Genomic DNA, 13,423 nt, shown 5'->3' on the forward strand with positions numbered 1-13,423 from the left:
TTCGCGGGCTGCGCGGGGAATATGGGGGGAGGAGGGAGGAAGCGGAAGCGGAGCTGCCGCCGCCGCGCGGCGCTGAGGAGAGCCAAGTGGGCGCTGTGGTCGGGGTCCGGGCTCTGACGTGAGGCGCGGCTGGCTCTGAGAACGAACGAAGGGAAAGGCGCGACTGCTTCGGCCCTAGCGAGCTGAGTTTTCCGTCTCTCAGCAACCAGGTCAGGCCTCCCTCCCTGGGGCTGGGGTGGGGGGGCTATGAGGCAGAGGGACCCGGATGGTGCGGGGGGGGAGAGGAAGAGAAGAGGAGGAGGCATTATATCCCCATGTGACCTGCGCGTGCAGAGGGCGGGGGGGGAGGAGCAGAGGGCGGAGGCTCGCGCGCCTTGTTCGAATCCCAGCTGCTGAACTAAACGGGGGCGCGCGCATGCGCGGCGACGTCACCTTCCCCTTCTCCAGCCTTTAACCATCTTTCCCTCGGTGCGCGGGCGAGCACGTACGGAAGGTTGCGGGTGCTGTTGTGTATCTGGGACACGCGGACACGTGCGCGCCGCTTCCTCCATGTTGGTTCTCAGGAAGAGGAGGAGGGCTGGAGTGGGAGTTCTCGCGAGGTCAGCCCTTGTTCCCGTGGGAGCTGCCCGGAGGCAGGATGGCGGCGCTGCGCTGAGAGTGATGGGTAATAATGGTAACGGGCAACCGGGAAGGAGGGAAGGCGGCGAGGGGGCGGCGCGGTGAGCCTCTTTAGGGCCAGCCTCTTAGTCTGTCGACGCGCGAGGGGCGGGGCGGAGCATCGCGGGGAGTTGAACCTGCCAAGAGTTTGTGAGCTTCTGTCGTCGGGCTCCCCCCCCCCGCGCTTTCCTGCAATCAAAACTCCACTCCGCGGCGTCCCCCCGTCCCCATCACATTCTGCCACAGCGTCTTAGGGCGCCCCCTGTCCTGCTAGGAGCATAATGGCCATTGGCCTTATATCCCAGGATTCTCTTGAGGTTTCTCCCAAGTGGAGCCGCTGCCCTTAAAGCAGTTCTGTGACCTCTTCCCACAAAGCTCTACCCATGCAGCAAAATATTTAGGCAGGACCATGGAATCCGCCCCCCACCGTCCTTTCCCACATCCCATAATTCATTACCCTATAGTGTCCCATATCTCTTGTATTCATCTGGGAGGCGATTTTAGCCTGTAAAGCAAGATTTTAAAAATTCCAGGGAAATAAATCTCCTGCAACAGTTACAGCGTGCTGCCCTAATGAGTCTGTTGTACTGCAGAGCACTTAATAATATGTTTGGCAAGTAGCACGTTACAACGCAGGTTCTCAAACTTTTTTTTTTTAATCCACAAGGATCCTCTAGATTCTAGAGTCCAGAAGAAGCTAAGACAACCATACTAGCAGAATACATTAGTTTTACATACAAGTATTGTTAGCAGTAGCTGAAAGCATATTTTGTACCACTTGCTGACAATTGCACAGTATGTTTTATTAGGTAGTATGCAGTGCTACCTGCAGTAGTCATCTTTCTGGCCTTCTTCATGTATCTGATTAAGTAGATCCTGCCTGCGAAGCATGTACTGTAATAAATTTGTGGATCTTTGTTTTAGGCTCCCTTGCACCTAAAACTAAGGATAGTATATAGTGCTGCAGCATTCCTCTGTAAAATAGTTTGTGCTGGATTGTTTGAATTTTTCTTCTATTTTCTCAGCCCTTGCTCCCTCTGTCACCACTCCTAAGCAAATTTCAGCATTTTGTTGTTGCTGCAAGAACTGTTGTCACATCTGTATTATCAGTATCTGTGTTTCTTGTGATTTATTTTATTTTGTAAGTCCAGTTGTCAGACATGAAATACTAAAAAAAAAACACCATTGCTGGCATAACTTTATAAATCAATTGCAGGAAGCTCAAAATACTGAGTTTTCTTTTACAATTTCCAGAAGGGTAGCTGTGTTCTCTTGGAGCAGAGGGAGCAATCCTACCAGGATAGGCGGCCGCCTCCGAACTTGGAGGCGACTGCCTATCCAGTGCAGGGCAGGAGAAGCGCAAAGGGGATTGTCTCCTCCACGCTTCAGCTATCCTGTATCTGTGGCTAGACAGCCGATTTCGGCTCTCTAGCCGCGGGAAGGTGGAGCAGGGGAAGCAGCTGCTGGATGACACATTGGATGTGTCATACTGGCATTTCCGCCTTCCGCGCCCTGGAACGCCCCGTTTTCACCATTTCACACTCCCCTTCCAAGCACGGGGCTGTTCCGAGCTGCCTGCGAGGCAGCGCTGGAGGGGTGGAAGGTCGGTTCTCAGGGAACCGACCTTGAAGTGTGGGCTCAGAGGTCGGTTCCCGGAAACCAATGTATCCAGTGGCCATCTAGCTGCTGACTAGCGGCCGTAGGATTGCTCCCTGAAACAGCTAAGAGACTTGTGGCTCCTTAAAAGCTAACGTATATTTCAATAATCTTAGCTGTTATACATATTGGATATTAGTTATAAATGAGGTCTTTCAAGGATTGGATTTCAGTAACTCAGATTTGATTGTTCAATTTACAAATGATGTTTTTTCCTGTTAAGGTAACTTTCTGAAAAAGTACACTTAAGGTGCAATCCTATGCATGTTTAGACAGAAAAAAGTCCTTTGGTGGCTGGGGAATGCTGTCAGTTGTCGGACTTTTTTCTATCTACACATGCATAGGGTTGTGCCTTTACAGCACAATCCTATCTGTGTCAACACAGAAGTAAGCACCACTGATTTCAATGCGGCTTACTCCCGGATAAATCTGCATAGGATTTAAACATTAACTTTTCTGCTTCTGCTACTGATGAGTAGAACAATATGAGCAATTCTAGTTCGATTAAACATTATGGAAGCAGTTGCCAGTATTCTAAAAGTTGGTGGTGCAATTGTACAAGAAAGAGACCATTTTTATATTTTAAAATATAATTGAATGCCTGGTGATGCTACAGGGTTCTGAAAGCTAGCAGAGTTCTTAAGAGGTGTCACACAAAATTGGTGTGTAGGTAAAGGCGCGGTTCTATGGCCACTAGACAGCGATTGGACGGCCATAGGATTAATCGGTTTTTGGGAACTGCCTCCCTGCCCCCTCCCCTGCTGCCTCATAGGTGGTGCAGATTGTCCTGGGCTCCACACTCACAAGAGCAGCGTGGAGTGGGAGGAAAGGTGGCGTTTGTGGGGAGGCGACCTTGGAAGGGCCAGTATGATGCTTCCTGTGCATCGTCCAGCTGGCCCTTGACCCGCTCCGAAGCACTGTGGCTGGACAGTTGAAATTGGCCATCTAGCCGCAAATGCAGGGCAGCCAGAGCATGGAGGTGAAGATCCCCTATGCACTCCACCTACCTTGCATTGGATAGGCGGTCACCTATCCCCATAGGATTGCTCCCTCTGTCACTTACAGTTCCATCAATAACCACCATGAGTTCCAGAGCCTATCTGGACCTGGCTGGACAGGAGGGAGAATTTGAGGGCAAAGATAAGCACTTCCTCCCCTTGCTTTTCCAGATCACCCTTTTTCCTATTTTGCTTTTACATGGATGCATAAAATAAAAGCCTACATGTGCTTTTATAATCCAAGTTTACTAATGTGAATACTGATTTGATTGCAGTTGGGGAGGCTAAATTCCCTTTAGGGATTTTTTTTACTTTGTCTCTCTTTGCACTTCAGAAAAGAAGCAGTTTGTAGTTCTGTGCAGTTTGTATGGAGAAAAAATATATATACCTTCATTTATATTTAAGACTTTTAAAAATGTGTGTTATGCGTAAATGGTGCTGGATAACATTAGTTCCAGTGTATATTGTTGAGCTATTCTGATTATAGTATTTGAAATAAAAGTTGCTTTTAATAAAATATTTTCATTGGTGTTTACCAATGAGGCCAATGTACTGTTCTTACAGCACAGTTTTAAAGTCATGCTTTGTGATGTGCTGATAAAGCAATTGCCGTGCTCCATCCTGAGTAGTTATTTGCTGGTGCAACAAATTCTAAGATTGGGCAAATTCTTTTCTCTCAGTTACTTTTCTACAGCTTGATCCTCTGTGCATGTTTACTGAGGACTAACTCTCATTGAATTTAGTGCAATGTACTCCTAAGTAGGTGTCCTTAGGACTGCAGGTTAACTTTAAAGAAAAAGTTTTTAAAGAAAAAAACAGACTCTGCTTCCCAGAGTCTCAAGTAATGATATTCAGGAAGTTGATATTAAAATATCTCCAAAGGTGTCAATGAGAACTTTGGGTATTCTCCTGGACTGTGTTTATGATATGCAATGTGATGGGGATTATATACCAGCTTTAAAAACAAAATCTGTCATATGGAAAAGTGAAGAGTAAAGTTTCCCTTTAGAATAGTGGGGTCTACAAGTTAAGCATGTAAGACGGCTACTCTGATGTGTGATCCACTTCTCCTTTGAGAGAAGAGAGCACCTACTTCTGTTGGGATCCTGTTTTGATCACAAAATAAGTTTGTTTTTAATCTGCCTTGAACAAGCTGGGTGGGCATCTGGATTGTCATAGGGGAGGAACTGTGGCTCCATGGTAGATCACAATATTTGCATGCGGAAGGTCCCAGGTTCCCTGGCATCTCCAAGTAGGGATAGAAAAACTCCTGGCTGAAACCCTGCAGAGCTCCTCCCAATCAGTGTTGACCATATTGGACAAGATGGACCAGTGGTCTGACTCCATATAAAAGAGTCAGCTCCCTGTGTATGCTTGCCTGTTTTAATCATGCATATTTAACATAACCTAAACCTTGTGAAATGGTTGCTGCAGGTGAGGGGCCACTAAGTCATGATTCTGTCATGCTTTAATGTTTCTCTCCGTTGCCATTTGTGCAATTTCTAGGGCGATACTAAAAACCTTTTATCATGCTTTGCAGGCCAAGCTTAATTCCCAATTAGTACTTTGTTAATTGTATCCAGTAACAAACATTTTGTTTCACAAAGGCAATAGAAATAGTTTCTTTAGTTTTGTGTGCAGGTTCTCATCATGAATGTAATATGTTTAATATTTCTATTACGTAGAAACATTCTGTCAGAGAGGGTTTTCACTTTTGTATAGGAATAGTTTTCCACATAAGTTAGTTCTAAATATATTTTTTATAACATTCCATTTTTACATGGCAGTTCCTGGCATTTTTGGGAAGTGTCAGTTTGTTGAAAAACACAAATCATTCTTCAGATGTGTGAGAGTGGCTTGGAATTTGTGGGAAAATTCCATGATAAATATAACCTTGTACATCTTATTTCTGATTTAGCACATACTATCTTGCTTTCTCACTGCTTTTGGCATGTATGAGAGTATTTTTAAAAGAAACGATCTCAGCTTACAAAAGTACTCTTTGCTAGTCTTAAAACACGAAATCATCAACCCATATTCTTCTGATAGGTTGAAATGTTTTTGCCCCGTTACTTTGTCAGAACTTGATTATTGTTGTCAGTTTAGAATCTTTGCTTCTTTTCTCAACTTTTCCTCCCACACTTTTGAAATGTGTTAGAATTTAAAAGATCTACTTCATAAGCTGCAAAGGAATTATTCTTCTAGTCAAATAAAAATGTTTACAGTGTTCAGTAAATAGGGCTGCAGCCAATATTATTTTTCTTCAAACTTGTATTAAGTTTCATCATTATCTTGGGGACTAATATAGTGGCTAAACTGATTCTAGCAGCGGTAGACTGGCCGTCCCACACCAAGATGAGCCACTTGCCTGTGTTAGCATAACTGGAGCAGAACTTGGGTTGGTAATGTTGGATATGCTGAGATATGGGTAAAAAGCAAGTGGCTGTTCTGATCTAGAAAAATGGAGCAACAGCTTTTGTGGCTTATTTCACATTTTGAAGCTTATCCTGAGAGATGGGAGGTGAGAGATTACTATTAATAGCTATGACTCGCCATAATTTAATGCATAATTTAGTGCCTTGCATAAATATTCACTCCCCTTTGACTTTTCCACATTTTGTTGTGTTACAACCTGGAATGAAAATGGATTTATTTAGGATTTCATGTCACTGATCTACACAAAATAGACCATAATGTCGGGGGGCGGGGTCTACATATTTTACAAAATGATTTACAAATAAAAACTGAAAAGTCTGGATTGCATTTAAGTATTTACCCCCTTTGCTGTGACACCCCTAAATAAGCTCTGGTGTACCAACTGCCTTCAGAAGTCACATAATTAGTTGAATGGAGTCCATCTGTGTGCAGTTCAAGTGTCACATGATCCCACATTAAATACACCTGTTCCTGAAAGGCCCCAGAGTTTGTTGGAGAGCATATCTAAACAAACAGCATCACAAAGACCAAGGAACTCTCAAAACAAGTCTGGGATAAAGTTCCAGAGAAGCACCAATCAGAGTTGGGTTATAAAAAAATATCCCAAAGGAAACACTATGAACATAACCTCGGAGTACCATTAAATCCATTATTACACAATGGAAAGAATATGGCACAACCATATCTGCTTAGAGAAGGCCGTCCACCAAAACGTATTGACCAGGTAAGGAGGGCATTAGTCAGAGAAGCAACCAAGAAACCAATGGTAACTCTGAAGGAGTTAGAGAGATCCACAGCTGAGATGGGAGAAACAGTCCATGGCACAACTTACTAGCCAGGCGCTCCACAAAGCTGGGCTTTATAGAAGAGTGGTGGGAAGACAGCCATTGCTGAAAAAATCCCATATCAAAACCTGTTTGTATTTTGCCAAAAGGCATGTGGGAGACACAGCAAACTTGTGGGAAAAGGTTCTCTGGTCTGATGAGACCAAAATGGAACTTTTGGGCCTTACTGCAAAACTCTATGTGTGGCGCAAAGCCAGCAGTGCTCATCTCTCTGAGAACACCATCCCCATGTTCTGGGGTCGCTTGTCATCTGCAGGGACTGGGAAACTGGTTAGGATTGAGGGCAAGATGATGGAGCCAAATACAGGGCAAAGTGGGTTGTTGGTGTTAACAAATGACCCAGAACCCATAGGCCGTTATAGGGTTCAGGGCTGTTTTAGGGTTGCAGCTTGAATATTCAAAATGGCTGCCTGCCCATACCACAGCCCACTGTGGCTTAAGCCACAGTGAGTTGCTTGATTTTGCAGTTGGGCCCAACGGAGTTCCATGTCCTTGTCACTTGTAAACAGTGCCACTGTGGTGACTGGCCATGAATATGCTTTCATTCTGCATCAAAGCTCAGTAGTATAAGCTTTTCTGTTCATCTGATTTGGTTCTCTCTCAAGGCAGAGTAGCTCCTACAGTCCCATGTGACATAGTAACAGAGGTGGTGGAAGAGAATGGAAACTTTATGAGATGGGGGGCAGGGAATGCTTGCTTACTTCTGAATAGGTAGCTGTGTTTTTCTCCAGTAGGGCTGCAGCCAATTAGCCCTTACTCCCATCTTTGCTATCATAATGTAATTTTTTTTATAATTTTTATAATTTATCTCATCCACCTTCAGCATAAATTTATGTTTCCAAGGTGGCTAACAAAAGTAGTAAGATACAATAGAAGTACAATAAAAATTAAAAAATAAGATGCATGAACTAACAGAACTAACTAAAACAGCAACAAGGAGGTCAAATAGACAGTATGAATCTTAGGCTGTGCCTTATTCAGCAAAAAATCTTGTTTCAGGTTTATTGGACTCCACGACATCTGTTTAATAAGGGATTGTCTATTTCGCATAATTATTGGGGATGTAATACACCTAATGCTTTTCTTATCTATATGGTTTGTAGGTGCCCAATAGTCGCCTCCTTTTGGGAGGAAGTCATAATATAGATAAACTTTGTATTGGATCACTGTTTAATATTGAATGATGTTGTTGTTGTTCAGTTGTTCAGTCATGTCCGACTCTTCGTGACCCCATGGACCATAGCACGCCAGGCCTTCCTGTCCTGCGCTCTATCCCGGAGCGTGCTCAAGTTCATATTCATTGCATCGGTGATGCTATCTCGCCATCTCATCTTCTGCTGTCCCCTTCTCCTTTTGCCTTCAATCTTTCCCAGCATCAGGGTCTTTTCCAGAGAGTTTCCTCTTCGCATTAGGTGGCCAAAATATTTGAGCTTTAGCTTCAGTATGTGTCCTTCCAATGAGCACTCAGGGTTGATTTCCTTTAGGATGGACTGATTTGACCTCCTTGCAGTCCAGGGGACTCGTAAGAGTCTTCTCCAGCACCACAGTTCGAAAGCATCAATTCTTTGGCGCTCAGCCTTCCTTATAGTCCAGCTCTCACAGCCATACATTACTACTGGGAAAACCATAGCTTTGATTAGACGGACCTTTGTCGGCAAGGTGATGTCTCTGCTTCTGACTATGCTGTCTAGGTTTGCCATAGCTTTCCTCCCAAGGAGCAAGCGTCTTTTAATTTCATGGCTACAGTCACCATCTGCGGTGATCTTGGAGCCCAAGAAAGTAAAATCTGTCACTGCTTCCATTTCTTCCCCTTCTATATGCCAGGAAGTGATGGGGCCAGATGCCATGATCTTCGTTTTTTTAATGTTGAGTTTCAAACCAGCTTTTGCACTCTCCTCTTTCACCCTCAACAAGAGGCTGTTGAGATCCTCTTTTTTCTGCCATTAGGGTGGTATCGTCTGCATATCGGAGGTTGTTGATAATTCTCCCGGCAATCTTAATTCCAACCTGTGATTCATCCAACCCGGCGTTTCTCATGATGTACTCTGCATATAAGTTAAATAAGTAGGGTGACAATATGCAGCCTTGTCGTACTCCTTTCCCAATTTTGAACCACTCGGTTGTTCCATGTCTGGTTCTTACTGTTATTGAATGATGTACATGTCTATATTCCATAGAATTCTGTAAAGGCATTATGATATTGGCAGTTTTATTTTCAATTCCTTTCTAGAAGGTGACTGATGTTTTCATTGAACTATCCACCACAACCTCAAGATCCCTTCCTTGGTCAGTTATCATCAACACCTACCCCATTAGTGTATATCTAAAGTAGGTTTTTTGCCCCAACATGCATCACTTACTGACATTAAATCGCATTTTCCATTTTAATGCCCATTTCCCCAGTTCAGAGAGATTTAGCCATATTTTCTTGGGCTCCAAGATCACCACAGACGGTAACTGTAGCCATGAAATTAAAAGACGCTTGCTCATTGGGAGGAAAGCTATGGCAAACCTAGACAGCATAGTAAGAAGCAGAGACATCACCTTGCCGACAAAGGTTCGTATAATCAAAGCTATGGTGTTCCCAGTAGCAACATATGGGTGTGAGAGCTGGACTATAAGGAAGGCTGAGCGCTGAAGAATCAATGCTTTCGAACTGTGGTGCTGGAGAAGACTCTTACGAGTCCCCTGGACTGCCAGGAGGTCAAATCAGTCCATCCTAAAGGAAATCAACCCTGACTGCTCATTGGAAGGACAGATACTGAAGCTGAAGCTCAAATATTTTGGCCACCTAATGTGAAGAGAAAACTCTCTGGAAAAGACCCTGATGCTGGGAAAGACTGAAGGCAAAAGGAGAAGGGGACGGCAGAGGATGAGATGGCTAGATAGCATCACCGATGCAATAATATGGACTTGAGCACGCTCCGGGAGAGAGCGCAGGACAGGAAGGCCTGGCGTGCTATGGTCCATGGGGTCACGAAGAGTCGGACATGACTGAACAACAACAACAAAAGAGTTGGTGTCATAGGCAGACCTGGCCATCTCACTGCTCACAATGAACTCCTGATCATTTCTCAGCAAGTTAACAAGTTCTTTTTCCTATATAGATCCTTGGAGGATCCCACTGTTTACATCCCTCCCTTGTGAGAACTGTTCATATATTCCTATTTTTTGGCTTCCTGTTCTTAAACAGTTATCCCATGACTACTAGGTTTGCTCAGGAATCTTTGCTGATGGACTTTGTCAAAAGCTTTTAAAAGTCCAAATAAACAGTGTTTATTAGGTCACCCCTATCCATGTGTTTTTCACCCAAAGAACTCTGAAAGGTTAGTGAGTAAAGACTTACTTGGCAAAAGCCATGTTGATTCTTCTTCAGCGAGTCTTGTTCTTCTATGTGCATAGTAATTTTATCTTTAATAGCCAGTTTATGTGGAAAAGATGTTAAGCTAACCAGCTTGTAATTTCCTGGGTTCTCCCCTCCCCAACCATTTTTAAAGAATTGGCATTACATTGGCTACTTTTGAGTTATCTGGTAGATAGGTTGAACTTAGGGATATGTTGCATATTTTTGTGAGAAGAGCATTTTCATATTTCAGTTCATTTAAGAACTCCTGGATGGATACTACTTGGACCTGATGGTTTGTTTGTTTTCATTTTGGGAGTAAGGTCTAGAACTTCATCTCTTGTCACCACTATTTGTCCTAGTTCCTCAGACGTCTTTCCTGAAAATGTCAGAAAATGCCCTACATCTTCTGCAGTGAAGAGAGATTCAAAGAACTCATTCAGCTTCGCTGCAATCTCCTTATTTAGCACGCCTTCAACTTCAATGTCATTCAGTGGTCTAACCATCACCCCTACCCAGCTATTTCCTTGCTTTTGATTTATTTAATTAACTTTTTATTCTTGTGTATTAGTGAGCTGCTCCTTAAAATATGTTCTTTTGAATGCTTCCATTATTTTTGTGCGAATTTGTGTTCCTTTTTGTTCTCATTTGGATAAGATTTCCATTTTTTGAAGAAAGTCTTCTTTTCTCTAAAACTTCTTTGACGTTGCTTATGAACAATACTGGTGACTTAGCGGTACCTTTCCTGATCTGCAGTATACGTTCTAGCTGGGCTTCTATTATTATGGTTTTTTGTAATCCCCACTCATTCTGGAGAATTAACAATCAAAGAGTAGTAAAATATTTTATTCAGTTTCACTTGTAAGAAAATGAAGCAATGAGTATATGTGTTTGATATAAACATTACTGTATTGCTATCTTATGTGCATTGTATAACTGCAGTGGACTATTGCCAATCTGTATTTGGGGGGGATTGTTCAGGTATTCCAGTCGTTGCTCTGCCTCGTCATGACTTCATGCCATGCATAATCATGTGCTCTGCACCTATGACTTCATTACTGTTAGCTTTTATAGTAGCTGAGTGGATTGATGGATGTGATCCTTGGATTACATCTAGAGGATGTAGTGGCCATTCCTGTTAGTCCTAAGCCAGAACTCTCATTGATCATTCACATACTGTTTCCTTATTTGACTTGATATAAAAATGTAATTATCAGGTTTCTGGCATGTTCAGTTTCCCAACATGTAAGTAGAGTCACCGTATCATAATATGGAAGAAAATGTACATTCTTGACAGTTTGGGTTTTGTTCCGTAGTGGGCTTGTTCTGGTTAGATGCCGTAGCTGTCAATATAGTTCGAATTTCAAATCCACCTGTGAAAAAAAGGCTGTAGGTTATCCTACCATTGCCACCAGGTGCAACGGAACAGCACATGGGTTATCCCCCCAATGTTTCTTTTTTAAAATTAACTTTGAAGCTTGAGTCTATAAAATTCACTGCTACTGTTTTGAATAAAATTTTCAATTAGACCTCACCACTATGGAATGCTGCCTCAGCTATAAAATCATTTCACTGCTAACACTAGAATAAACCCCCTCTATCTAAAATAAATTAAGTAGCCTCGTCCCTATGGTTAATGTAAGAGATTGTCACCATCACTAGAGACAACATTTCAAAATGACCAAAAAAATAAGATGTTCATTAATGGAAAGGATTTACAAACAAGAATAAAATGTCACTCATCAGATAATAGGTTCAGATTGCTTAGAGGTTCTTAAATGTGGTTGCTTACCATTCCTTATAGGTGAGAGAGTCTTTCCCAGCTACATAACATTTCAGTCCCTTTTGCTTCAAACCAGATTTCCTTAAACTCCATGCCAGAAGCAGGAGCAGGTTTAGGAACTTCCTTACTTGCTTTGGCTCAAGTTCTTCCTGCTGCTTCTGGCTTCTGTGGTGATTCATATGTTTCAGGGACTACTTGCTGAAGTTTCCTCTGGTCAGACATAAACTAGGAACCTAAAATATTTTATGTATAACTGGGTTCTCATAAAAAGATCATGTTTTGTATATTAAATTTAGAAGTATAGTTTATTCCAACAATAATTACAAATTTACTGAGTTTACTTTTAAACGCTTTTAATTTTAATGATAATTTTATGAGCAAACCAAGTTATACATAATATATTTTATGTTCCTAAAGCTGCCTTCCCTAACATGGTGCCCTCCAGGTCTTTTGGACTAAAACTCACAGCATTCCTGACCATTGGCCATACCGCCTAGGACTAATGGGAGCTGATGTCAAAAACATCTGGAAGGCACCAGGTTGGGGAAGGCTGTCCTAAAGCAACAAAGTGACTTCTGATCTGTTGTTGTTGTTGTTCAGTCGTTCAGCACTAAAAATTAAGTACTGCATATTTTTCAATTTTCCAAAAATTTCCATCTTGTTCCAAAAAGCCCCTTGAAAAAAGCAGGTTTTTTTCCCCATGGCTTCAGCATTCCTGGAACTTTTGCCTCTCTCCATAGCAGTCATACTGAGATAACAGAAACAATAAGTTAAAGAAAAAAAAACACAGGCTTCTAAGAATTCCAGTCAATTATGTTTTTTGTTATTATAGTTCTCAGTATTTGGCCACACTCTGTAGTGTCCATGAAACAGAACCCAAGGTGGGGATCACAAGAGGGTGCTATGCAGATAAGAGCAGACTTAATTCTGAAGCGTTGGGAATCACCAGAGGCAGGGAGTAGGGTTATTTGCCTCCCAAGTGATGTCCCCAGGTGTCTTCCATATAAATGAATGGTTTCCCTGGAAACTAAGTGCTACACCTGGAAACATTGCTAGGAGAAGGACAAAACCTGTGGTCCCCTCCCCTGCTGACATTGGGCAACCAGGCCCTTGGAAGGATCCTGGATCATGCAAAGATATGCAGTATGTACCTCTTCACACTGCATTTGTCACAACAGCTGTTTTTTCCTAGTTGTAGATTCAGAGTAGTTTGTTGTAATTGAGCCATGTTAATTTTTTTCTATTTTTTATTTGTAATCTCGCCATAGTTCTATTGTCCTCAAAATATTTCAAAAGAAGCAGTATTCATAGTGGTGAGCCAGAACATTAGTCCTGTTTTAATTGCTATATGTATGTAACAATTGAATTGGAAATGCTGAAATCAAGCAAGTTTAACAAACAGAAGAAAATATGTGTACAATTTGCAAGTTAGTTAAGCTACACTCTTGACTTGAGAGTTAGTAAAGTGAATTAAATTCAGATACATTTTTCCTAGTCCCTTAGGTGAGAGGAGGCATATCCATTGCTTAACAGTGATGTGGGGAGAAAATTCTTCCAGTGTTTTATTTTCTCATGGAAAAATTTCCATTTCATAAGTTCATTAGTAAAAATGAACGTCTCCCAATTGCAGATAGAATATTAGGGATGTTTTAGCAGTTTCCAAGTTGTAATTAATGTTTTTTAGGTAATTATCCCTAGCAAGTAT

At 42.3% G+C, this 13,423-nt stretch overlaps 1 protein-coding gene across 8 annotated transcripts in view; it reads left to right on the forward strand.

Annotated features, from left to right (window-relative positions):
- Positions 1-23: 23 nt before the first annotated feature.
- ZZZ3 (zinc finger ZZ-type containing 3) overlaps positions 24-13,423 on the forward strand; it is an 83,960-nt gene continuing 70,560 nt past the window's right edge. For 4 of the 8 annotated variants that reach the window (XM_084852150.1, XM_084852152.1, XM_084852154.1 and 1 more), the window contains exon 1: positions 24-209. The gene's annotated coding sequence lies outside the window, so the exon portion shown is untranslated. Of the gene's footprint in view, positions 210-332; positions 665-13,423 lie in introns of those variants that run through there. The other 4 variants (XM_084852151.1, XM_084852153.1, XM_084852155.1 and 1 more) reach the window with 1 other exon arrangement.

The sequence above is a fragment of the Heloderma suspectum genome, chromosome 4 (genome assembly GCF_057233095.1).
Source record: "Heloderma suspectum isolate Gila_16-S chromosome 4, 16-S_ref, whole genome shotgun sequence".
NCBI classification, from domain to species: domain Eukaryota; kingdom Metazoa; phylum Chordata; class Lepidosauria; order Squamata; family Helodermatidae; genus Heloderma; species Heloderma suspectum.